This window comes from Dreissena polymorpha, chromosome 4 (assembly GCF_020536995.1).
Source record: "Dreissena polymorpha isolate Duluth1 chromosome 4, UMN_Dpol_1.0, whole genome shotgun sequence".
In the NCBI taxonomy this organism is placed as follows: domain Eukaryota; kingdom Metazoa; phylum Mollusca; class Bivalvia; order Myida; family Dreissenidae; genus Dreissena; species Dreissena polymorpha.
In genome coordinates, this window is record NC_068358.1 from 130323682 (window position 1) to 130349328 (window position 25647).

Here is a 25647-nt window from a genome sequence, read left to right on the forward strand (position 1 = left end):
CGTCCGAATACTCCATGTAATCTGGAAAACCATGGAAAACCATGGATTTTTTTCCAGGGTTTTCCAGATTACATGGAGTATTCGGACGGTATTTTTTCCATGCTGGCTGGAAAACCCTGGAAAATGTTCCAGGGTTTTTCTTTGTTTAATATTCCATGGATGCCTGGTATAACATGGAAAATTGTCCAGCGTTTACCATTGTCACTGAATAGAAAAAGAAATTTCTGGTCTAAAAACAATATTCATGTATTAAATGAATACAATACTCACAGCTTAAATAAATCATAATTTAAGGTTAGATTAAAACAAAACAAAAAATCAACATAATGCCTTAGTTTCTTCGATGTATTATTTTGTTCACAATTCATCAAAATATAACATCAGATTACAAATTGTGTTACATTTATTTAACAAATTATTCAGATCAAACAAGTGTTGTTTAATACATGCTTACAAAGCCTCTAGGTCCATTATCATAAATCAGGCCCTTACATAACAGAACAGGCGCTACTTTAAAAGTTAAAAAGTATAACGCAACCTTAACAACATGTATTCAAAGTAACAAAATACAAGCAAGTCAAGTAATATACAGTAACAATTCACGAACCCTGTACAAACGATATACAAGAAACAAAATGAAAAATTAAAGTTATTTTAGCTACTTCATGTTTGTCACAATATATGTAGCTGCCCATGAGCACAAGGATACTATTTTTTCGGCGTAAGCTGAATAAGCCAGCTTTTCACCCTGACTTGACCTTTGTTACTGTCCAATAATACTCAAATAAAATTTCCCGCGGCTAGGTACGAATGAATACACTTCATTTATTCCATTGGCTGATTTGAGTATAACACCAGAAAATTGGAAACATATCCGCGTCTTTGTAACACTGTTTTACTGCATGAAACAATTTTATCTCTAATGAAAAGGCCCAATAGATAGAACAGTTTTACAATCAATTTTCGACATAAATACAGTTTGTGCGTTCACCTTTTATTTTCAGAGAATTACCAGCGCAAAAGCGTTTAACTAAAGGCTATGTTGTCATATTTAGTACTTACTTGCATTGCATTTCAACCCGCGAGGTTTCGGGGCAATACGCGGTCATTTTGTGAAAGTCAGAGTTTATATACAGTTCATCACCGGAGTTCGCAAAAGGGGTTGCGATCATTGTGTCTTACTGACAATAACGTAGTGACTGTAATGCATTGCATTCCAATCCGCAAGGTATCAAGGTCAGTTTGCGGTCAGTTGCAGAAATCTTTATATAAACGCCGTCTCGTAAACTTTGTGCACTTGAAGTCTGTTTTGATCAGAAAGATACTAAATAAAGATATTCGGCGATATTATTGTGGTATGTCAATCATCGATTTTTAATATGGTTTCAAAATTTGCATGATAAGGACCAATTTTGATAAAATTAATTAGAAATATTTATCCATTTAGACCAGTTTATTAAGCATGACCACAATAATTCGCTATACTATAATTATGCAATTAAATAAGATTCGAGCATTGCCGGCTGACCTATATGCACTCGTTTATTTTCATGTTTCTTGTGTTTTTCTATTCTGTAAATATAGATATCTGAGTAATAATATCACATAAAGCAAAATAAGCCACGAAATCTGGCGCAACACCCCGTAATTGATTTGCTTATGATGTAGCTAACAACTGCGCAGAAAAAAGGCATCCGCTACTTTTTATCTCATAGAGATAACTTTTGATCGTTCATAAACATCGACCACAATCAACGCCGTATATCTTTTTTAAAGATATTTCTTGTCTCAGCTACTTTCACTTTAATGCAATTTAGGTGCTGAATTTCATTAAAATACTTTTATATAATTGTATTGTTCAAAGAAATTCAGAACATAATGCATGTACATGTATTACTTTCCAAGTGACAGTTTAAAATATAATTGCAAGTCTAAAACTTGTGAAGGCAGCTTAGTAAATTATAAGTACCCAGGTGGGATAAAATTACAGTTTTTAAAAACTTTTTTGTTAATTAGCTAGGCTTCAGTAGGTCGTGGATCTTTTATAGAACTTGTACTGCTGTTATACTGTACGGCTCCTGCATGATCTCTGAAAGAAAAACAAAGCAAACAATATTACAAGAAAGTCATAAGTTTTTTACATTTATCTGTAAAAGTAAATGTGCAGCAATCATATGATTGAATATCTATACTTCAATGCTCATTCATATTTTAATCTATTTTAGATATTTCATATCACTGCTCAATTCGGTACATCTGGCTTTTTTGTATTTGAGCTAACATTTACGATCCTAAGTAGTTAGCAATTATTTCTTTTCCATTTACTGAAATTTATTCTCTTAAAGTTTGCAAGCGGGCTTTAATCTACTTGCAAACAGGCAACCACACAGGAAAACTGAGACTTTCAAGTGAATAAATTGGTGATTTAACTTATATTTTTATATGACTCTTTTATTTTGAAATTTATATTGTTGTTTTCTTAAATGCCCCAAAACGGGGTACACTAGCATGTATCTGGAAACTCAAACATATATAGGAATTTTATATTCAGATATTGCTATATGAAAGTTATGCTAATTTGCTAATTCATATAAAAATAACCTGTAATTGAAACTAGACCAAAATATTGGATACCAAAAAGACAAAATACTTTCAGGTGGTTAACACTTAATTACTTATATGAGCCCGGGGCATAACAATATTTACCATGAATTTGTGGCCATGTTAGTCCTCTTGGTAAATGCGCCAAAAGAGCCGCTTTGCTGTCTTGGGTTATTTCCCTGCCAAACTCTGCAGTATCTTCCATCAACTGGTCAGCTACAGTTAAAGCACATAATGAAAATGTATATAGAAAATAATTCAAGTATTGTTTTAAATATTTAGTAAAATGGTCTTTAAATAATAACTTACGATGAAGTTAATACATCACAAAGCATAGCATAACAAAATTTGTAGGTATGATTAGTACAAATTTATTATTGCTATAATTAGAATGATGTGTAATTCTATTGGTATGAAAATGCACAGTGAAACCTAAAAAACAATGCTATTGGTGTAATTAATTTATTTATAAACATTAACAGCATTAATGAGCATTGAGTTCTCATCATGCACAGCACATAACTCCCTTAGCCTCAGTTCCCTAGCCATGCATTATAAACTTCCGATACTACATTCAAGCTTATTAATATCTCCACATAGGACTTCCTTTATCAAGCTGCAAACTGCACTTAGTGAAAATGTGTGTGACAGCTGCTTTTAAACTTCTATATTTGCCATACTTTTACCTAAAATGTCACATAAAAAAGGTCTACAATGATGACATAAGAAGAATAAATTTAAAGGAATATTTAGAAATAATGAAAAGCACAAACCTTCAGTTGTTGTTCTATTCCTAGACAGACTTCTGAAACACTTGTATGCATCACTTTTTAACAACATTTCATGTCACTTTCCAAATGATATCCATACATTATAATTTTAAGAAATTCTTGTTAATGGAAAATCTCATTAACTCTACTGTTTGTGAACATTACATTAACTTCATTTTAACAACAAGTTTAACCTGCATATTTTCTGCAATACGCCAGAATTTCAATCTAACAGGTAAACTTTCTGTATTTGAACTCAGCCAATCAGAAAAGGCTGTGATATTTTATAACCAATAGATTAGCAGCAGACATATCTGACTCACACACAGGTTTATCAGATAGTTTGTTAACTGCAAACCTGGACTGTAGTTAAATATTGAGTGTGTATACACCTTGAACAGGGTTAAAGAATTTAAACTTGTAGACATTGCTTTGAAAGTTACTACTATTACTTCTACTACTAGTACTACTACTACTACTACTACTTCTGCAAAACTACTACTACTATTACAACAGCCACAACAACAACAACAACAACTACTACTACTTCTACTACTACTACTACTACTACTACTACTACTACTACTACTACTACTACTACTACTACTTCTACTACTGCTACTTCTACTTATACTACTACTACTACTACTTCTACTACTACTACTATTACTACTACTACTACTGCTGCTACTACTGCTACTACTACTACTACTGCTTCAACTACTACTACTGCTTCAACTACTACTACTACTACTGCTGCTGCTACTGCTGTGGCTGCTACTACTCCTGCTGCTGCTGCTACTACTACTACTGCTACTGCTGCTGCTGCTGCTGCTACTACTACTACAACTCCTGCTGCAGTGACTACTACTACTACTACTGCTGCTGCTGCTGCTGTTACTACTACTACTACTACTACTACTACCACTACTACTACTACTACTACTACTACTACTACTACTACTACTACTACTACTAGTACTTCAACTACTATTGCTACTACTGCTGCTGCTGCTACTTCTACTACTACTACTTCTACTACTACTACTTTTACTACTACTACTGCTGCTGCTGCTAATGCTACTTCCTTAACTACTACTACTACTGCTGCTACTAGTATTGTTATTATTATTTATACTACTATTGCTACCGTTACTGCTACTATTCCTGTTAATGCTAAAACAACAACACAATAATAACTGCTACTACTGCTACTGTCATTTAAATTTGCACCAACAGTATAATTATAAGTAGTTTAACTGCTTATACAACTTATACAACAACCACTTTTACTTCTACTCCTACAACATATTCTACTGCCAGCCTCAGCATTACTACTTCTACCACTACTACTACTACTATAACTACTACTATTTCTGCCCAAACTATGCACATTGTTTTATGTTTTATTCATATGTTGTGTAAATTGTTGAACTCTGATTTACTTTGAATAAAATGTGTTGCATTTTTATAAGTTATTTTCTCCTCTTATAAAGTCTAAGTTTTTTCCAGGGTCAGCTGAAAATGTTAGAGTCTTTTCCATGCTTAAAAAATTCTATGTTCCACTTTCCATGCTATCTGGAAATATTTTCCATGGTTATCCAGCCTAAATCCAGCGTTTTCCATTCCTTTTCCATGCTTTTCCATCCAAGGCTGGAAAATGCTTGGAAAAAAGTCCACGTTTCATTGCCATTTCTAGAAAAAAAACCTGGAAAACACTGGAAACTGTTTCAAATTCCAGGGATTTCCATGGAATTCCATGTTATACCATGGATTTCCAGCCTAAGTTCCATGATTACCCTGGACAATGTACACCCGGGTACTTGGTCTATTTGTTCACTAATCTTACGCACTGCAATATCAAATGTGGCTTGGTCCATAGTTTCATCTACCGTCTGCGTACTTTCAGAATTCAATTTCTGTTGTGTGTTAACAGGAACACAATTTTTCTTCTTCCATTCATCCGGACATTAAGCACGGTGCTCACAGTTATATTTTCTCGATGTTGTGTGAAAAAAATATAGCTGGTAGTCAGGTAGTCTAGTACATAGGAAGTGGCACCATGCCTTGCAGTTAGAACATTAAATGGTTGGTGTCTTGTCATTGATGTCAACGTTATTTCTACACATAGTACAAGAAATATCAGGTGTCTCCGAGAGCCTTTCCTAGACAAGCGTAACATCATCGTTTTGGCAATTAACTTCATCCGATTTGTTGTTGCATTCATCTATTTGAACTTCCTAATCATTAATCATGGCACAGTAATGTTCATAGTCTTGCACAAAATTTACAGAGATACTTTCTTCATACACTGGAATATCACAACAGTTCCCGAATGTTTCATTAGCTCTCAAGTAATTAATCGCACCATTTATGTTTGGGAAACTTTTGTATGCAGCATAGCTGTATTCATGCACACTGTCAGAGCGAACACTCCATTCTGTGAAAATTCCACGGGTCTTTCCATTTGAAACAGCATAAAATTTCTTCTCCGATTTCCCCATTTTAAATACTTAATGTAGTACAATTTGGGTAGCCAGATTCGGATAAAACGTTTCAGCGTAGATTCCCCAGTTATTACTCGTCTAGCAATATCACATGTATATTATATTAATCGAGCATTTCAAGTATAATGTAAAAGTTCATACATGTTTCATTGTGTGTGTTAATGACCACAATCTTCTAGTTTGTCATCTCCGATTGTTTGCGCTAACTCATATTTAGGTTACACTCCACTCCAATATATATAAGAACGGCCGAAATTGGTAACGAGCGCAAATTTCAGGAATGCCAAGGACTTTTTGTTCATAAATGATTGCGTTGTTTGCTCCCCTTCCCCTCTCCCCTCTAAAAAAACTCATCGGATTTACATCGATCGAAAAATCAACTTTGGCCCGCCCAAATCCGGATTTCGATAATAATCCATAAAATTTACACCCCTGTGGAAACCTTCAAGTCTTCCTCGATTACAGCTGGAAGATCTCGTGAGCCCCCACCAAAATCTCCTATTTCGTCATCATGGATTTGTAACCTTGCCTCTCAAAGTCGATTGCTAGGTACCACTTGCTCACCTTGATTTTTTTTACAATTAATGTGGTACAATAGCCATGACGGTTTCGCTCTTACCTGTGTACCTAATTTGGCTGTGTTAAAATGCCAATGCTTTTGTTGTTGAGGTTTATAGTTTAGGTTTCGGGTTCATGGCTTGTACCATTTGAGAGCTGATGATGGTTTGCATACTTCTGGTGTCAACAAAGACATTGCTTTGATGCCATTTACTTTAAGTGTCACGTTCAGTAACTTAGATCTAGAGATTTTGCACATTATTTTGAGTCAAATTATGTTTAGTTTCCTGTTCACAGCTTTGAAATGGTTGAATTTATGGTAATATCTACATTCCTTTTTTTTTCGAAAGACACTTTGTGAGGATATTGACTAACACAGTTTTTGCAAACAGTGTTGGATTTATGATTTGAAACAAGGGCTTGCCTCAAAAGGGTTTTGTTCTCATATGTGCACCAGATTTGTTTGTTAATTGTGGGTAAAGGGCATTATGGCCCTGACCTCTGCAGATTGGTTGCCCTCATCTGCGCCATCCTTGGCTTTTGTCTTTGAAAAACATTTAATCAAAGGCCTTTATGTCCTTGGCCAAATCGTCACCAAATAATTTTGTTGTGATTGGCATTGAAACCTTGCACAATCCCGAATATTTCTGATCAATAGATGGTCTTATTATGTATCACTTTCTCACCGACAAATTAAATTGTACTTAGCCCCACAAAGTGTAAGCATCATTCTTCATTGTTTTAATGTAAAACCTATTAAAGGCATCTTAGCTGATGCTAACAATGTCTAAATGTCTTAAACTTAGCCAGCCCTGACCATCAATGCTCATCAGAGTTTTTGCTGCATTGTGTATTATGTGGACTGTGTCCCAATTTATGATGAGCAAACATTTATTCTTCTCTTTTATAAGTTTTTCAACATCTCCCCAAACCCCTAATGGGCAACGGCCCATTAAAACACGAACAATTTGTGTCCATTCAATGTTGTACTCCTGTTGCACATTTTATTACAGTTCTGAGAATTTCACTTGCAGTGGCAACATTTGGATCCTTGAGCCCAAATGACAAATAATCACTTGCTGTTTGTCTCTCATGAAACTGAATAAGTATGTTTAGAACTCTATCACAAAAATGAATAAGTATGTTTAGAACTTTTCATTGTTTTTGTTTGTAGCTATGTCAATATTCAGAGACACAAACTTGCCTTTCACTTTCAACTTTACATATTCTTTGAATGACTTCGCAACACCATGTGTTGTTACATACGTAGTGCTAGTACTGGACAAAATTGTTTCTTTAAGTGCAAGCTTGTCCTCAGCGAGGCGTTAACAAAGATAAAGTAGGTCACCTGCTTAAGAAAATGGAAGACCATTTTCAGTCAAGAAGGAGTTTGTTAGAATTCTCTGTCTGGTTATGGTGTCTTAATTTGCATACTCACTCTCTTTTTGTTCTTTGCCTTTGAAGAACCAGGTAACACCTAAACAATGAACCAGATAAAAGAAAAATATTACACAGCGTATTATAAATATGACAAATAAAAGTTTCCCATGTTGGCTGCATTATCGCATTATTTGTTTAACTTTCATAGATACAAACACAACCAACCAACATGTAATTACAGAACAACTTTATGGTCAGAACTCGAAAATTGCATTTCATGTTCATATTATGTTTTGTTAGAAAAACGTCACATACATTTACTTACCTGTTAAGTTTTATGATATCATAATTTCCTTTGTGTGCTTTGTCAGTTGCATAGGCTTTAGCTGCCTTTTTTCTGGACGATTTTTGGTAACACATAGAATACACACCAGAGTTGTGTTTTTCTTAAGCCATTCGCTAAATTCAATCCCACGTTCATCTATTCCAGATAACCTCTCCCATCGCCTTTTATTCTGTACATCCAATTCTAGCATTTTTGTTTTTATACCCCCACTAAACGAAGTTTAGTGGGGTATATAGGAGTGAGCTTGTCGGTCAGTCTATCTGTCGGTCGGTCGGTCCGTGTCCGCTCTCTAATTCAAGTAGTTTTCATCCGATCTTCACCAAACTTGGTCAGAAGTTGTATCTAGATGATATTTAGGCCAAGTTCGAACATGGGTCTTGCCGGGTCGAAAACCTTGTCACTGGGTCACTTAGTGCCACTAAACGAAGTTAAGGGGGTAAATAGGAGTGAGCTGGTCGGTCGGTCGGTCTGTCTGTCGGTCGGTCCGTGTCCGCTCTCTAATTCAAGTAGTTTTCATCCGATCTTCACCAAACTTGGTCAGAAGTTGTATCTAGATGATATCTAGGCCAAGTTCGAACATGGGCCTTGCCGGGTCAAAAATTAGGTCAGGGGGTCACTTATGTTATGAAGGATAGTGATGTGTAACCTAAAAATATTGTTTATCTTTAATAGTGTACTATAACCATTTTAATCGAATGTTTTACTTGTGAGAGAGTAAATCGAACCAGAAATAGTTATGCGATGCTTCGAGAATAAATGGTGAAAAACAATGAAATATAGTCCTTTACCCCCACAGGTGACACTTATAGATATCCCCCGAACATTTAATGGTAGCAGAGCGAGGTTTGTGTAAAATTGATAACACGGAACAGTGAGGGGAACTCTGTCAAATTTGTTACAGAAAAAGTGTCATAGTAGTCGGACGTGAAAAATATTCGGACAAAATAGAAATGCCTGGCTCTAAAGGTGAACCTGGGGAAATGGAGGATGAGGATAGGCATCTACAAGAGTCTAGAATAGTGGAGCTTAAGATGCGAAAGTCTAGATCGAAAGCTAACTTCACTAGAACTCGAAATAAACTAAAAGAAGAAGTAAATAGTGATACTGTAGACAAAAGTGTCATGAAAGAGCTTTTAGACAAACTTGAATGTGCTATGGATGAGGCAATTGGTACAATACATGAATTAGGAACAGAGTATAAAGTTAAAAAAAGAACCCAAGAAATGATTGATGTCACTAAGGAAATAGAAATTATAGAAAAATCCTATGATGATATCATGATTGAATATGAGGAAGCTCAGACCGAAGTATCAAGTACCAGGAGTGGGCAATCTGTTAAAAAAGAACGTGAAGGACAACATGCAGAAAGCAAAGCTAAGAGACAATTGGACACAGATTTGACGCGTCAAATGAAACGTGTGTCGATACCTGTGTTTTATGGAAAAAAGTCTGAGTACCAATTCTGGAAAGCGGCATTTACTGCATGTATTGACAAAACGGAAACGTCCCCAGAATACAAATTTTTGCAATTAAGGCAATATTTAAAAGGTGAAGCTTTGAAATCCATTGAAGGACTTGGACACTCGGCTTTGGCATATGAAAAGGCCAAAGAGAGGCTTGATAGAAAATTTGGAGGAGAAAGGAGGCTTGCAACTAAGTTCATTGAAGAAATAGAAAGATTTCCTACAATTAGGTATGAAAGCGCAAAGGCAATAGAACAGTTCGCAGACTTACTAGATATCGCGTTAGTGAATCTGAAAGAAAATAAAGTTGAAGACCTGCACAGCGGATATATGTACCAGCAGTTATTGAAAAAGTTGCCTGAAAGCATGATATCCAGATATGAAAGATGGTTGTTTGAAAACAATAAGAAAGAATCAGTAGAACTGTTGAATGAATGGGTTTTGAAAGAGGCAGAATTTCAAAACATTGCGGTGGAGGTAAAGCACGGCCTTGATGGCAGAAGTAAAAAAGAGCAAACCTTTTGGGTTAATTCGACACAAGACAAACCAAGACCAATTTGTTGTAAATTGTGTAACCAAGAGCATAGAATAAACAAATGTTTGCAATTTGAAAAAATGGATGTGCCAACCAGATGGGAAAAGGCGAAAGAACTGAGACTGTGTTTTCGTTGCCTTGGGGAAAACCACAATGGCCGGACATGTAGAAAAACTCAGAGGTGTGATATTAATGGTTGCACGAAATTACACCACAAATTATTACATCAAAGTACATTTAATCCAAGGGCCGAAGAATTCTCCCCAGCAGGACAAGATAGGACATTCATAGGAACACAAAATGTTCCTATGTACATTGCTCTTCGTACAGTTCCTGTTGTTCTTTATGCCAACGGAAAAAAAATCACAGTAAATGCATTACTCGACGATGGGTCAACGAAAACATACATTAATGCAGAAGTGGCAGCAACTCTGAAACTCAGTGGAAAAGTTGAGAAAGTGAAAGTGAATACATTGAACAACAAAAGCGAAAGTTTTGAAACAATGTCAGTCAGTTTGAACATTGAAAGTTTGAATGGCCAAGAGAACATAGAGATTGAAGCATCAGTTCTTGATAATGTTACTGGTTCTCTACAAACCATAGATTGGAACAAACAAACCTCAGTTTGGCCACATTTGAAAGGAATACATTTTCCAAATATCAAAGAGAATAGCAAAGTTGACATGCTGATTGGATTAGATCAAGCTAGACTGCATTCTTCGCTTTATGAAGTTCATGGCAAACCTGGTGAACCAATCGCTCGACTCACTCCGCTAGGTTGGACATGCGTAGGCCCTGTTCAGCAGGTTTCAAACCATACAAACATGTTTTCGACATACTTTGTGAAATGTGATCAGTTAGATGAACTGGTAAAAGGTTTTTGGGAAATTGACAACTATGGTCAACAGAAACAGTCAAACTCATTTTCCATAGAAGACCAGAAAGTTATTAAACAGACTGAAGAGACAATGATTGTCAACAATGACCACTATGAAGTTAACATACCTTGGAGGAAAAATCCTGCCGAGTTGCCAAACAATAGAAAAATGGCTGAGAGACGACTCAAACTAGTGAAGCAGAAAATAGAAAAGGACCCTTTTGTAGCAGAAACATATAATAGAACAATAGAAAAGTATGTGGAAAAGGGTTACCTTAGAAAAGTATCTGAATCAGAAGCACAGGACAAACTGAACAAATGGTATCTACCTCACTTTCCAGTAGTCAAACCAGAAAGAGAAACAACCAAAGTCAGAATAGTATTCGATGCATCTGCCAAGTACCAAGGTGTTAGTTTGAATGACACTATAAATACAGGTCCAAAACTACAGAATGAACTATTTGATGTTCTGTTACGTTTCAGAAAACATGACATCGCGTTGGTATGTGACATTAGTGAAATGTATCTACGAGTGGGTATAGCTGAGACTGACAGAAGATATCACAGAGTATTATGGGATGAAGATGAATATGAATTTAATACACTAGTGTTTGGTGTAAATGCATCACCATTTCTGGCTCAAATGGTTGCTCAGACAAATGCACGAAAGTATGCAGACATTTATCCAGCAGCTGCAGAAACTGTATTGAAATCCACCTACATGGATGACTCGATGGATTCAGTCACAAGTGAAGAAAAAGCCATAGAACTCTATCATCAATTGTCTGATTTATGGTCAAAAGCCGGTATGTGTGCCCGAAAATGGCTTTCCAATTCCAAACGTGTTCTAGAGAATATTCCGCAAGAAGATAGAGCATTAGAGGTTGACATAGACAGTAGTTATTTGCCATTAACAAAGGCTCTAGGAATTTATTGGAAGGCTGAAGAAGACAACTTTACATTCAAAGTGAAAGAAAAGGACACTGAAATCCACAAAATAACAAAAAGATGTTTGTTGAAAAGAGTAGCAAGCTTGTTTGATCCTTTAGGGTTTATAACTCCTTATACAGTCTTGGGGAAAATATACATTCAAAAATGCTGGTTGAGAGGATACGATTGGGACGAGGAGGTAGAAGAAGAAATGTCGGGGAAAATTAGACATTGGTTAAGTGAGCTGACAAAGCTAAACCAGCTTGAAATTCCAAGAAGTATGTGCTTTGAAGTTGAAGCAAACAAACAGTCACAGTCACACTTACACGTATTTGTGGATGCGTCAGAGAAGGCGTATGGGACAGTTGTGTATGTGAGACATTCCGAAGAAAACAGTGTTTCAGTAAAGTTTATATGCAGCAAGTCGAGGGTCGCACCGCTGTCTTCAGTGAGCATACCAAGACTTGAGCTCACAGCAGCAGTACTGGGATTGCGAATAGCATTGACTGTGTTAAAAACTTTAGATTTACCAGAAACAGCTGTTACCTATTGGACTGACAGTGCAAATGTCATATACTGGATAAGAAATGAAAGTAGACAATTCAAGCCATTTGTGTCAAATCGGATAGGTGAAATCCATGAAAATAGTTCTCCGAAGCAATGGCGACATGTTCCAGGAAATGATAACCCGGCAGATTTGACATCAAGGGGCACAACAGCTGAGAAACTTGTAACAAGCCAGTTATGGAAAAACGGTCCAAAATTTCTTCAAGAAGCTGAGGATAAGTGGCCAAAGAACCTGTTAACTGATGAAGTCAAAGACACTGAACATAAGAAAGAACAAAAGAAATCCAATGTTACCAAAACTGATGAACAGGAGAAAGAAAGTATAAAAGTATTTTTGAGCATTGATGAACAAGACGACAGGTTGAATGCCTCTAGATACTCTGATTGGTTGCGTCTAGTACGAGTATATGGTTGGGTGAAGAGATTTATAGAAAATATGAGAGAAAGAAATAGTGAAAGAAGAAATAAAATGAAAGTATTGACAGTTGAAGAACTAAAAGACAGTGAAAATCTGATAATTCACAGAGAACAGGTTAAGTTCTATCCAGAAGAATACAAGAACTTGGTTAAGAAAAAGCCACTACCAGTTTGTAGTAAACTCCTTCCACTGAATGTGAAATTAGATGAAGACAATGTGATGAGAAGTGATTCGAGGTTGACAAATGCAGACTTTTTACCATATGACACTAGATTTCCAGTAGTTTTACCAAAGAAAAGCCATGTGACTAAACTTTTAGTGAAACATTATCATGAAGACGGAAATCATTATGGTACAAATCAAACCTTAGCAGCTATGTCAGCAAGATATTGGCTCATGGGTGGAAGAAAAGAGATCCGAAGTTGGGAAACTGTGTGCAATGGTTGCAAAAGATTGAAAGCTAAATGTTCCAGACAAATAATGGCCCCATTACCAGCAACCAGGGTGAAGAAATCCATGAGAGCGTTTGCATATTGCTCGGTTGACTATGCTGGACCATTCATCACCAAGCAAGGTCGGGGAAAGGCTAGGCAAAAACGATACTTGTGTTTGTTTACCTGTCTATCTACAAGAGCGGTACACCTAGAAATAGCATTTGCCTTAGACACTGATTCCTTCCTAAATGCGTTTTACAGAATGTCAAGTCGAAGAGGATTTCCAGTTGAAATATATTCTGACAATGGAACAAACTTTGTTGGAGGTCAGAGAGAGCTAGAACAGTTAGACAAGGACAGAATAAGTGAAGTGTGTAGTAAACACAAGGTCAAATGGCACTTCAATCCTCCATTATCTCCACATTTTGGAGGTATTCATGAAAGTATGGTGAAAAGTGCTAAAAGAGCCATATTCGCAGTCCTGAAAGAAGCAGACGTTACAGACGAGGAGCTGTTGACAGCGATAACTGGGGCAGAAGGGCTCATAAACAGTCGGCCAATCTCCTACCAGACAGCAAACCCTACAGATGAGACAGTTCTAACTCCAAATCATTTTCTTCATGGTCAACTTGGAGGAAACTTTGCCCCAGAAGCAGTAGACACTACGATATTCAATATCAACAGACGTTGGCGATATGTTCAAGAAATCGTCAAACATTTCTGGCATCGTTGGCTACGAGAAATAATACCAATCTTGGGTCGCAGGAAGAAATGGCATGTCCAATCAAGAGATATGCAAGTTGATGATATAGTGCTGGTTATAGAACCAGACAAACCTCGTGGTCAGTGGTCCTTGGGCAGGGTCACACGTATCTATCCAGGAACAGACGGACATACTCGTGTTGTGGATGTGTTCATGAACAAGTCGACGCTGAGAAGACCAATATCGCGGTTGTGTCTTCTGGATATTAGCGAGTCGTAAACTGATATGAAGAACAGTGAAATTGTTGTCATAACTAACTTTGTCATTTAAGGTCATAAAAACATGAAGAAAGTAGTGTTAAAGGGCATAATAACTCCCTAAAGCTTTCTTTTCTAATTTAGGTTAAAGCATTTATGGTCAATAAATATCTTTTTAGAGAGGCATAGTGTTAAAGGGCAGAATAATCCCATTGCCTTCTCAATATAAATCCTTAGAGTTTCAGGAAGAAACCAGAGATAGTAACATTTATTGCCATGGGAACGAGACTGTACAACCTAACCTGGAAGGACGTACCAATTGGAAAGACCTCAAGATTATGATTGTATACTTTGTTTTGTGTTTTTTATATTACATATAATGTTCAAAGTATGGCTATTATGTTTAAAAAAAAAAAAAAAAAAAAAAAAAAAAAAAAAGATTTATTGCATTAAATTGTAATTCAACTTTGGGAAATATTTGGAATTTGATTCATTAAGAAGCTACATTTACTTTGTATTAGATTGAAATGATAGTGAGTTTCAAAGAATGGCTTTGTATAATGAACATGTAAATGAGAAATTGTACTTAAATTAAAGTTCTAGTTGTTCTTGAAATTTCTTGGATTATAAGATGTGGTGTACATAGATTGTATTTTTCTTTTGGTTATGTTTAATTATCATGGACAGAGAACATCCATTTTATACTGCAAGAATAGATTTGAAGTATGTTGTTGACTAGACATAGCTGAGACTCATTGTTTGTTGTTTACAACATATTTGTGCAAGTGCTTGTATATGATACCTATTTGTCTTGGAAAGTCATTGAATTACATCTAAAATGACATATTTATATAGAAAATATTGAGATACATGCATTTTGTAATGGTGACAAGTTCACAATGGATATGTATGAATAATTTAAGAAAGATATTCTTGATTAGACATGTACTTAGAATTGTTGTTTAGTACTGGGTAATGTTTCATTTAATTTAGAACAAATGATGCTTATGTGATGATTTGTTGATCAAACAGGAAAGTTTGAGAAAATATACTGGTTACCTGTTGTAAATTTCTATGGATTGATTTGGATTCAAACCAAATGTACATTTTTATGCTTCTGTTGGAATGAATATGCATCTCAATAGACTTGTAGCATTGTAACTTTGATGTTGAAATATAGTCATTGTTGCCATTTAATCATTATGATATATAGTGTTAATGGATATTGATATAGAAAAGTCGCAATTCGCAAAAACTTCCACTGCACTAGACTAATTTGTTTGGTATCATCGATAGTAAACTTAACCAAACTCATATTCTCATAGGTTTATCGACAATGTGAATTAAAGTAAAATAGTTGCTGCATAGTGAACATTAATGAAGATCGATTATAAATGTGGTTATGTTTGAACAATATTTGTTAGTGTGTTATTATCTGTTGTCTTGTTTGGTTGATGGCTAGGTTCCATCAACGTAGGGGGGTATGTTATGAAGGATAGTGATGTGTAACCTAAAAATATTGTTTATCTTTAATAGTGTACTATAACCATTTTAATCGAATGTTTTACTTGTGAGAGAGTAAATCGAACCAGAAATAGTTATGCGATGCTTCGAGAATAAATGGTGAAAAACAATGAAATATAGTCCTTTACCCCCACAGGTGACACTTATAGATATCCCCCGAACAGTGCATTTTAAACATTCATAATGTTGTCCGCTCTCTAATTCAAGTAGTTTTCATCAGAGCTTCACCAAACTTGGTCAGAAGTTGTATCTAGATGTGTTCTAGGCCAAGTTCGAACATGGGTCATTTTAGGTCAAAAACTAGGTCAAGGAGTCACTTAGTGCGTTTTAAACATTGAGCATGGTGTCTGCTCTGTAATTCATTTAGTTTTCATCCGATCTTCACCAAACTTGGTCAGAAGTTGTATTTAGATGATGTCTAGGTCAAGTTTTAATATGGGTCATGCCGGTTCAAAAACTAGGTCACTGGGCCACTTAGTACGTTTTACACATTCAGCAAGGTGTCTGCTCTCTAATTCAAATACCACACTTGGTAAGAACATTAGAATTTAGAACAAATGTTCTTACCAAAGTTCATGTGGAGTGAACAATAAATGTAACTTTTAGAGTTCTAACAAGGTTTTACTATAGCCATATAAGGATAAATTTCCCATTTCCTGGCAGCCCCGTTTTTCAATAGACACATTTTTTAACACATCCAATATATCATTAGACCAAATTAAGTGAGTTAAAAGATTGGTAAGATTGAAGCATGTCATTGCATATTGTAATTGAAGAGGGAAATAAAATGTGTCTCAGAGAGCTACTACCTACTCTACTGCATTTTGGGATGTTAGAAGAAATACTGGGTAAATGAAATCTTATTTGTTTGCTTTACATTTATCAATTGAAATTTGTCTTTTGGAATTCCTATCTTAATGTGGAATAATGCCAACAATTAATTTGTTAATACATGTCAATACTTGTCTCACATTTTTTGTATATGGCTTATTTTGTATTGCAATATTCTAAGTAAAACAGTGATTATCACAGGCAATGCCATGAGGCGCTTGAACATGTTTATGTCCCCCACCCACTATAGTGGGGGACATATTGTTTCTGCCCTGTCTGTTGGTCTGTCTGTTTGCTCCAACTTTAACATTTGCAATAACTTTTTCAATATTCAAGATAGCAACTTGATATTGGGCATGCATGTGTATCACATGGAGCTGCACATTTTGAGTGGTGGAAGGTCAAGGTCATCCTTCAAGGTCAGAGGTCAAATATATGTGGCAAAAATCGCTCATTTTATGAATACTTTTGCAATATTGAAGATAGCAACTTGATATTTGGCATGCATGTGTATCTCATGGAGCCGCACATTTTGAGTGGTGAAAGGGCAAGGTCATCCTACAAGGTCAAAGGTCAAATATATGTGGCCAAAATCTCTCATTTTATGAATACTTTGGCAAAATTGAAGATATCAACTTGATATTTGGCATGCATGTGTATCTCATGGAGCCGCACATTTTGAGTGGTGAAAGGTAAAGGTCATCCTTCAAGGTCAGAGGTCAAGTATATGTGGCCAAAATTGCTCATTTCATATATACTTTGGCAATATTGAAGATACCAACTTGATATTTGGCATGCATGTGTATCTCATCGAGCCGCACATTTTGAGTGGTGAAAAGTCAAGGTCATCCTTCAAGGTCAAAGGTATAAAAAACACCAAAAAAACCAAAGCGGCGCAAAAGGGGACATAGTGTTTCTGACAAACACATTTTTCAATATTGAAGATAGCAACTTGATATTTGGCATGCATGTGTATCTCATGAAGCTGCACATTTTGAGTGGTGGTAATTCAAGGTCAAGGTCATCCTTCAAGGTAAAAAAAAAAATTGTTTCAAAGCGGCGTTCTCATGAAGCTGCACATTTTGAGTGGTGGAAGTCCAAGGTCAAGGTCATCCTTCAAGGTCAAGGTCATCCTTCAAGGTCAAAGATCAAAAAAATAAATAATTCAAAGCGGCGTTCTCATGAAGCTGCACATTTTGAGTGGTGGAAGTTCAAGGTCAAGGGTATCCTTCAAGGTCAAGGTCATCCTTAAAGGTCAAAGGTCAAAAAATAAAATAAAAATCAAAGCGGCGTTCTCATGAAGCTGCACATTTTGAGTGGTGGAAGTTCAAGGTCAAGGTCATCCTTCAAGGTCAAGGTCATCCTTCAAGGTCAATTTTTTTAAATTCAAAGCGGCGTTCTCATGAAGCTGCACATTTTGAGTGGTGGAAATTCAAGGTTAAGGTCATGCTTCAAGGTCAAAGGTCAAACAAAATAAATTTCAAAGCCGCGCAGAAGGGGACATAGTGTTTCGACAAACACATTTCTTGTTTATCAGTGTTTATTAGTTACTTCAATTAGCTATTGGGATCATTATGAGGACAAAACACCAGATCAATGCAGTTTGGCAGTTACCTGGGCGCTTGCATTTTATAATCCCAGATATACTTAAATATGTTATCAGTTTATGTTTTGGATGTTAAATTGATACTGCTGACAATTACTTTGCAAGCTTTCTTCATCTCAGTTATTCACATGTTGTCACATTTAATAATAAACCCCTTAAAACAGGGGCCATGAAGCAAGCAAAAGATTTCATGTCATGAATCATTAAGTAAGCTTGCAATATTAGCATGTGTACAAATGACATGTCCTTTTTCTAAATTGTTGCTTGTACATAATGTCTTCTGCTTAAGGTTAGACAAGGTATGTGTACAACATCCCAAATCCATTCCTAACAGCCCCTGCGCGTGTGTAAAAAACTATTTATATTTATTATGCCCCCCTTCGAAGAAGAGGGGGTATATTGCTTTGCTCATGTCGGTCGGTTGGTCGGTAGGTCGGTCGGTCGGTCCGTCCACCAGGTGGTTGTCAGACGATAACTCAAGAACACTTGGACCTAGGATCATGAAACTTCATAGGTTCATTGATCATGACTTGCAGATAACCCCTATTGATTTTGAGGTCACTAGGTCAAAGGTCAAGGTCACGGTGACCCGAAATAGTAAAATGGTTTCCGAATGATAACTCAAGAACGCATACGCCTAGGATCATGAAACTTCATGGGTAGATTGATCATGACTTGCAGATGACCCCTATTGATTTTGAGGTCACTAGGTCAAGGTCACAGTGACCCGAAATAGTAAAATGGTTTCCGGATGATAACTCAAGAACGCATACGCCTAGGATCATGAAACTTCATGGGTAGATTGATCAAGACTCGCAGATGACCCCTATTGATTTTGAGGTCATTAGGTCAAAGGTCAAGGTCACGGTGACCCGAAATAGTAAAATGATTTTCGGATGATAATTCAAGAACGCATACGCCTAGGATCATGAAACTTTATAGGTAGATTGATCATGACTCGCAGATGACCCCTATTGATTTTTAGGTCACTAGGTCAAAGGTCAAGGTCACGGTGACCCGAAATAGTAAAATGATTTTCGGATGATAACTCAAGAACGCATATGCCTAGGATCATGAAATTTCATAGGTAGATTGATCATGACTCGCAGATGACCCCTATTGATTTTGAGGTCACAAGGTCAAAGGTCAAGGTCACGGTGACCCGAAATAGTAAAATGATTTTCGGATGATAACTCAAGAACGCTTTTGCCTAAGATCATGACACTTCATAGGTACATTGATCGTGACTTGCAGATGACCCCTATTGATTTTCAGGTCACTAGGTCAAAGGTCAAGGTCACAGTGACATCAAGGTCACAGTGACAAAAGTCGTATTCACACAATGGCTGCCAGTACAATGGACAGCCCATATGGGGGGCATGCATGTTTTACAAACAGCCCTTGTATTATTATATTTCAATTTTATGTGTTTTCCATAAGTATTTTAAGAATATGCTGGTTTGTTTGCTATAAAAAACTATTTTTGTTGACTTGTTACTGGATAAAACTTCTTGCTACATATTTGATTTTTGGTTATTGTATATTATTAATAAAATTAAAAGTGATGATAAATCATAAGAATAAAATCAATATAACGATTATTAGAGTAGCTATTTACAAGGCCTTTATGTTTAGTTAGACCATGCATATACATGTTTTACTTAATAATAATTGTTGTTCACTTGATCCTTGACATCTGTTAGAGCAAAACAACTGCTGTCAACCACTCTCGTTTTGCATGTCTGTTGTTTTTTTTAAGTTTTTAATTTCTAGCTGATAATCAAGTGTTCCAGCCAGGCCTAAATGGAGGGGCACAGCACCTTGCAGCCCCAAGGCCCCACCCTGCCCTTTTGACTCCACCATGCCCTTATTCGATCTGATCACATTATGATAAAGGAAATATAATTTGAAGTTTGAATAAATACATTCAATTTTCACTGTAAAATTTGTTTCATTGTTTAAAGAAACAATGTTTAAAAAATGAAAATACATTTCATGTGAAATATGAGAAGAAATAGAACATGCTATACTGAAAAATGCCTCAGAAATAATATGACCAAACGCGCTTAGTGCACTGTTGACAAATTAGCACCCTGCCCCTCCAAAATCCTAGCTGGGCTTTTGTTATGTGTGTGTTTTAATAAATTGTTCATTTGAATTGTGATACAACTTGTTAAATTTATCCTTTAGTCATAATTTAGTGTTTTGTTATGATTAATAATTTATGTATCCCTCAAATATGACTATTGTCGGATTAGTGTAGATTTTTAAATCATTTGAAATTTTGTCTCAAGCTCATTTTTATGTGTTAAATCATAAAATAATATTGTTATATAATGTATCATTTTCATACCATATATTTGGGAATATTATATTAAGTCATGTAAAGTTACTTTATTAATGGTATTGAGTTAACATATTTTACAATTCCATTTAGAGAAATACGGACAAGGTGTTGTGAAATATGATATAGTTTGTGTCATATTTATTGTCTATCATAAAACTAGGATTTATTTAGAGACATTTTAGTGACAAGATAATGTATAAACCTATTACTGACATTTGGCTCATGATATTGTTAATTGTTCTTTTTAGAGAGGCTGTTTTCGGAGAAAACCCGAGCTATTGTCATAGCCAGCTCGTCGTCCGCCGTAGGCGTCGTGCTAAAACATTAACATTAGCCATAACTTTTTAAATATTGAAGATAGCACCTTGATATTTGGCATGCAGGTGTATCTCATGGAGCTGCAAATTTTGAGTGGTAAAATTTCAAGGTGAACATCATCCTTCAAGGTCTAAGGTGCAAAATACAAAGTCAAGGGAAGTAATAAGCTTTAAATGGACATAGTTATCTGACCTGCCCACGTATATATTTTTGTTAAATAAATAAAAGCGGCGCAGTAGGCGGCATTGTGTTTCTGACAAACACATTGTGGTAAAAGATCAAGGTCACGGTCATCCTTTACGGTCTGCGGTAAAAAATACAGATTTAAGGGAAGTAATTAGCTTTAAAAAGGGAGAAAATTATTCAATATTGAACATAGCCACTTTATAAATTTGGCATGCATGTGTATCTCATGGAGCTGCACATTTTGAGTGGTGAATCTACAGTCAAGGTAGTGGCTTTTAATTATTTGCTACTAAAAATAGAGATTTGCTACAGACAATTATTTTCAAGGGAAGTAATTTATATAATTATAAATCTCATATTATATATTATATATTTCCTTACCAAGAATTGAAGTTCTTTTCACAGTTACTGTACAGATTTATTATTTTGATTATTTATAACCCAAATGATTGATTTGTCAAAGTTTTTTTTTTAAATGATATAATTATAATTTCTTTGATGTTCAGTACATACCTGTGGACTTATGTCCATAGATACATGATCAACTCTGGCTATGATCTCTAAACGACAGGCCTTGGTTGTTAGTGATGTCTGACATGGTCATAATTGACTGTGAGACCCCCCCCCTCCCCCTGGTTGGATTGGACAAAATTCAAGGGAAGTAATAACCTTTAAAGGGAGATGATTTCTATACCTGCCAAATGATAAATAGAAATTGTATTTCAATGCGGCGCAGTAGAGGGCATTGTGTTTCTGACAAACACATCTCTTGTTGGGTCACTAGGTCAAAGGACAAGGTCACTGTGACCTCTTAAAAAAAATATCTGACAAGCTTTCGCAGCCGAGCGTGGCACCCGTTATGCGGTGCTCTTGTTTTATTAGGTTAGAATTATGTGGTAGGTTTTGTATATTTGAATAAAAATACACCAGATATGTGTTAAAATACAGTCCAACCTGCCAATAAAGACCACTCAATGGATTTGGTCGTTGTGGTCTTTGTTCACAGGTGGTCTTTATTGGCAGGGTTGATTGAAACTTTGCAAAATATGCCAGTAGGCTTTAAACAGGTACCTTATCTACGTATGTTCTCTATTGTTTAAATGAGTGAATACTTATGCATGTATAATGTAATAAAGAATTGAAAACACAGTTGTTTTTTTTATATTCACAAGTCATGTATTATTTCAATTTCCAAACATACCCTTCAGTATGTTCTGGATTTGAGTCTTGTCTACACCAAGATAACTAGCCACTCTCCCACATCTGTGTCCTTTGTCTAACATACTTATAACCTTAACGCGTTCATCCAATGTCAAGAACTTACGCTTGGATGCCATAATGGTTAAATTTAACTGACAATTTACTTTTCTATAATCTATGCATGTCTTATCACTGAGAAATTGAAGAAAGGAATGAATATCAAAATGTATGTGTGTTATTGACGTTATTGTTACGAAACCATAAATTTCCTTAATGAGTTGATGTCAGCCCCAAACATTTCTTTGATATTTTTGGCCATAAGTACCTTAATCGCGAGCCACTAAAATAACAAGAGATGTTTCTGTCAGAAACACAATGCCCCCTATTGCGATGCTTTGAAATAAAATTTCAATATATCATTTGGCAGGTTTAGATGTTATCTCCCTTTTAAGGCTTATTACTTCCCTTGGATTGTATTTTTTTACTTTTGACCTTGAAGGATGACTTTGGCCTTGACCCTCTACCACTTAAAATGTGCAGCTTCATGACATCACACGATCACATAAGCTCACCGTGTCACTTCATGACAGGTGACCTAAAAATATGTGTCGGAGATAAACATGAACAGTTGTGGTTAAAATCCCATAGAAACAAGGGCTGTTTGTAAAACATGCATGCCCCCCTATATGGGCTATAAGTTGTAGAAGCAGCAATTGTGTGAATACGTTTTTTGTCACTGTGAATGGTGGTGGTGGTGGTGGTGGTGGTGTAGTAGTAGTAGTAGTGGTAGTGGTAGTAGTAGTAGTAGTAGTAGTAGTAGTACTAGTAGAAGTAGTAGTAGTAGTAGAAGTAGTAGTAGAAGTAGTAGTAGTAGTAGAAGTAGTAGTAGTAGTAGTACTAGTAGTAGTAGTACTAGTAGTAGTAGAAGTAGTAGCAGCAGCAGCAGCAGTAGTAGTAGTAGTATGCATTACAAAAATGCAGTTAGTCTTACGTTTGGTAAAATTTAAATGTATTACAAGGGAGGCAAATGCTGTAACAAAAAGAACATGCAAAAACGGTAGTTGTTTCCCTTGTTTGAACCATGCTAAATCCTTAAAATGCCTATTTCCAGTAACTGTGACCTTCACCTGTGACCTTGACCTTTGACCTAGTGACCTCAAAATCAATAGGGGTCATCTGCGAGTCATGATCAATGTACCTATGAAGTTTCATGATCCTAGGCCCAAGCGTTCTTGAGTTATCATCCGAAAACCACCTGGTGGACGGACCGACCGACCGACCGACATGAGCAAAGAAATATACCCCCTCTTCTTACAAGGGGGGCATAATTAACAACCCACACATCCCTAAGGCTAACAGGCCTGAGAATATTATGATAATCTAAAGATTATTTCTTTATATTTATAAATGTATTTAATTAAGTAATACATTTGACTTATAAGATCAATTCATAACTTATATTAAGAAAATTATAAAATGGTTAGACAATCATATCCACAATTCATGAGTCCCGATTCACAAATGGAACAATGAATCATTAGTTATTTAAAAGCAGCATATAGGATAGTTAAGAACATTACACTTCATTAATTCCAACACCTTCTCTTGGATACAAAGTTTGAGTTTACCATATCATATATTGACTTCTCTTGAAATAATTATGTTCATGGAAGTTGTGTTTTTTTAATCAATAAGATATTATTAAACTGGTTTAAACACTACAAAAAAAGACATGAAATTAACATGTCATCCGAAATATTTTTATGTGGACATATGTTCACTTTCGACATATTTAAATAAAGCCCTACTTCTTTCAGTTTATAAGAAAAACATTCATAACACTTTTTCTTACTTCAATTCTTGTGTAAGCAGTCACCATCTGATCTAAAATGGCACTAAATGACAGGGTTTTATCTCATGTTTACAAGATGTTGTTGTTGTTGTTGGTCACAGCCACACGACCGCAGTAATCTCCCCTGGTAAACGTCATATGTTCAGTTTTGTGACCCCTGGGGCAGGGTCAAATTTGAGCCCAGGGGAATAATTTCAACAAATTTTGTAGAGGACTATTAGATATCACTACACACCAAATTTAGTAGCCCTAGGCTCTATATTTATGAACAAGAAGATTTTTAAAGTTTGCACAAAATAGGCCTTATTTAAGCATATGTTCATTTTTGTGACCCCCAGGGCAGGGTCAAATTTGTCCCCAGGGGCATAATTTGAACAAACTAAGTAGAGAACTAGTAGATGTCACTGCATACCGAATTTGGTAGAAATAGGCCCAATGGTTATGGACAAGTAGATTTTTATAGTTTGCACAAAATGGGCCCAATAAAAGCATATGTTCAATTTTGTGACCCCTGGGGAACAGTCAAATTTGATCCCAGGGGCTTAATTTGAACAAACTTGGTAGAGGACTATTAGATGTCATTACATATCAAATTTGGAAGCCCTTTGCGATACGGTTATGGACAGAAAGATTTTTAAAGTTTGCACAAAATAGGCCTAATCATAGCAAATTTTCAATTTTTTTACCCCCCCAGAGCAGGGTCAAATTTGACCCCAGGGGCATAATTTGAAGAAACTTGGTAGAGGACTATAAGATGTCACTACAAACCACATTTGGTAGCCCTTGGCTCAATGGTTATTGACGGTAAGATTTTTAAAGTTTTCACAAAATAGGCCTTATATAAGCAAACTTTCAATTTTTTGACCCCCCGGGGCAGGGTCAAATTTGACCCCAGGGGCATAATTTGAAGAAACCTGGTAGAGGGACTATAAGATGTCACTACATACCAAATTTTGTAGCCCTAGGCCCAATGGTTATGGTCAAAAAGATTTTTTAAGTTTTCACAAAATAGGCCTTATATAAGCAAATTTTCAATTTTCTGACCCCCCAGGGCTGGGTCAAATTTGACCCCAGGGGCATAATTTGAAGAAACTTGGTAGAGGACTATAAGATGTCACTACATACCACATTTGGTAGCCCTAGGCCCAATTGTTATGGAGAAAAAGATTTTTAAAGTTTTCACAAAATAGGCCTTATATAAGCAAATTTTCAATTTTTTGACCCTCCTCGGGGCATAATTTGAACAAATTTGAAAGAGGTTCACCCCAGGAACATTCCTGAGAATCGGACAAGTAGTTAAGGAGAAGAAGATGTTTAAAGAAAAAGTTAACGCATGCACGCACGACGGACACAGGACCATGACATAAGCCCCGCTGGCCTCTGGCTAGTGGAGCTAAAAAGCCCCACCACCTGGCAACAACGTTTTTTACCAACTGG

At 36.1% G+C, this 25647-nt stretch overlaps 1 long non-coding RNA gene across 1 annotated transcript; it reads right to left on the bottom strand.

Moving 5' to 3' along the window:
* Positions 1–1862: 1862 nt before the first annotated feature.
* Positions 1863–3727, bottom strand: LOC127876493 (uncharacterized). Its single transcript, XR_008047891.1, has 3 exons — positions 3375–3727; positions 2707–2817; positions 1863–2089 (listed from the first exon to the last, which is right to left on the bottom strand). It is a non-coding gene; the product is annotated as an uncharacterized LOC127876493 (long non-coding RNA).
* Between the last annotated feature and the right edge of the window lie 21920 nt (positions 3728–25647).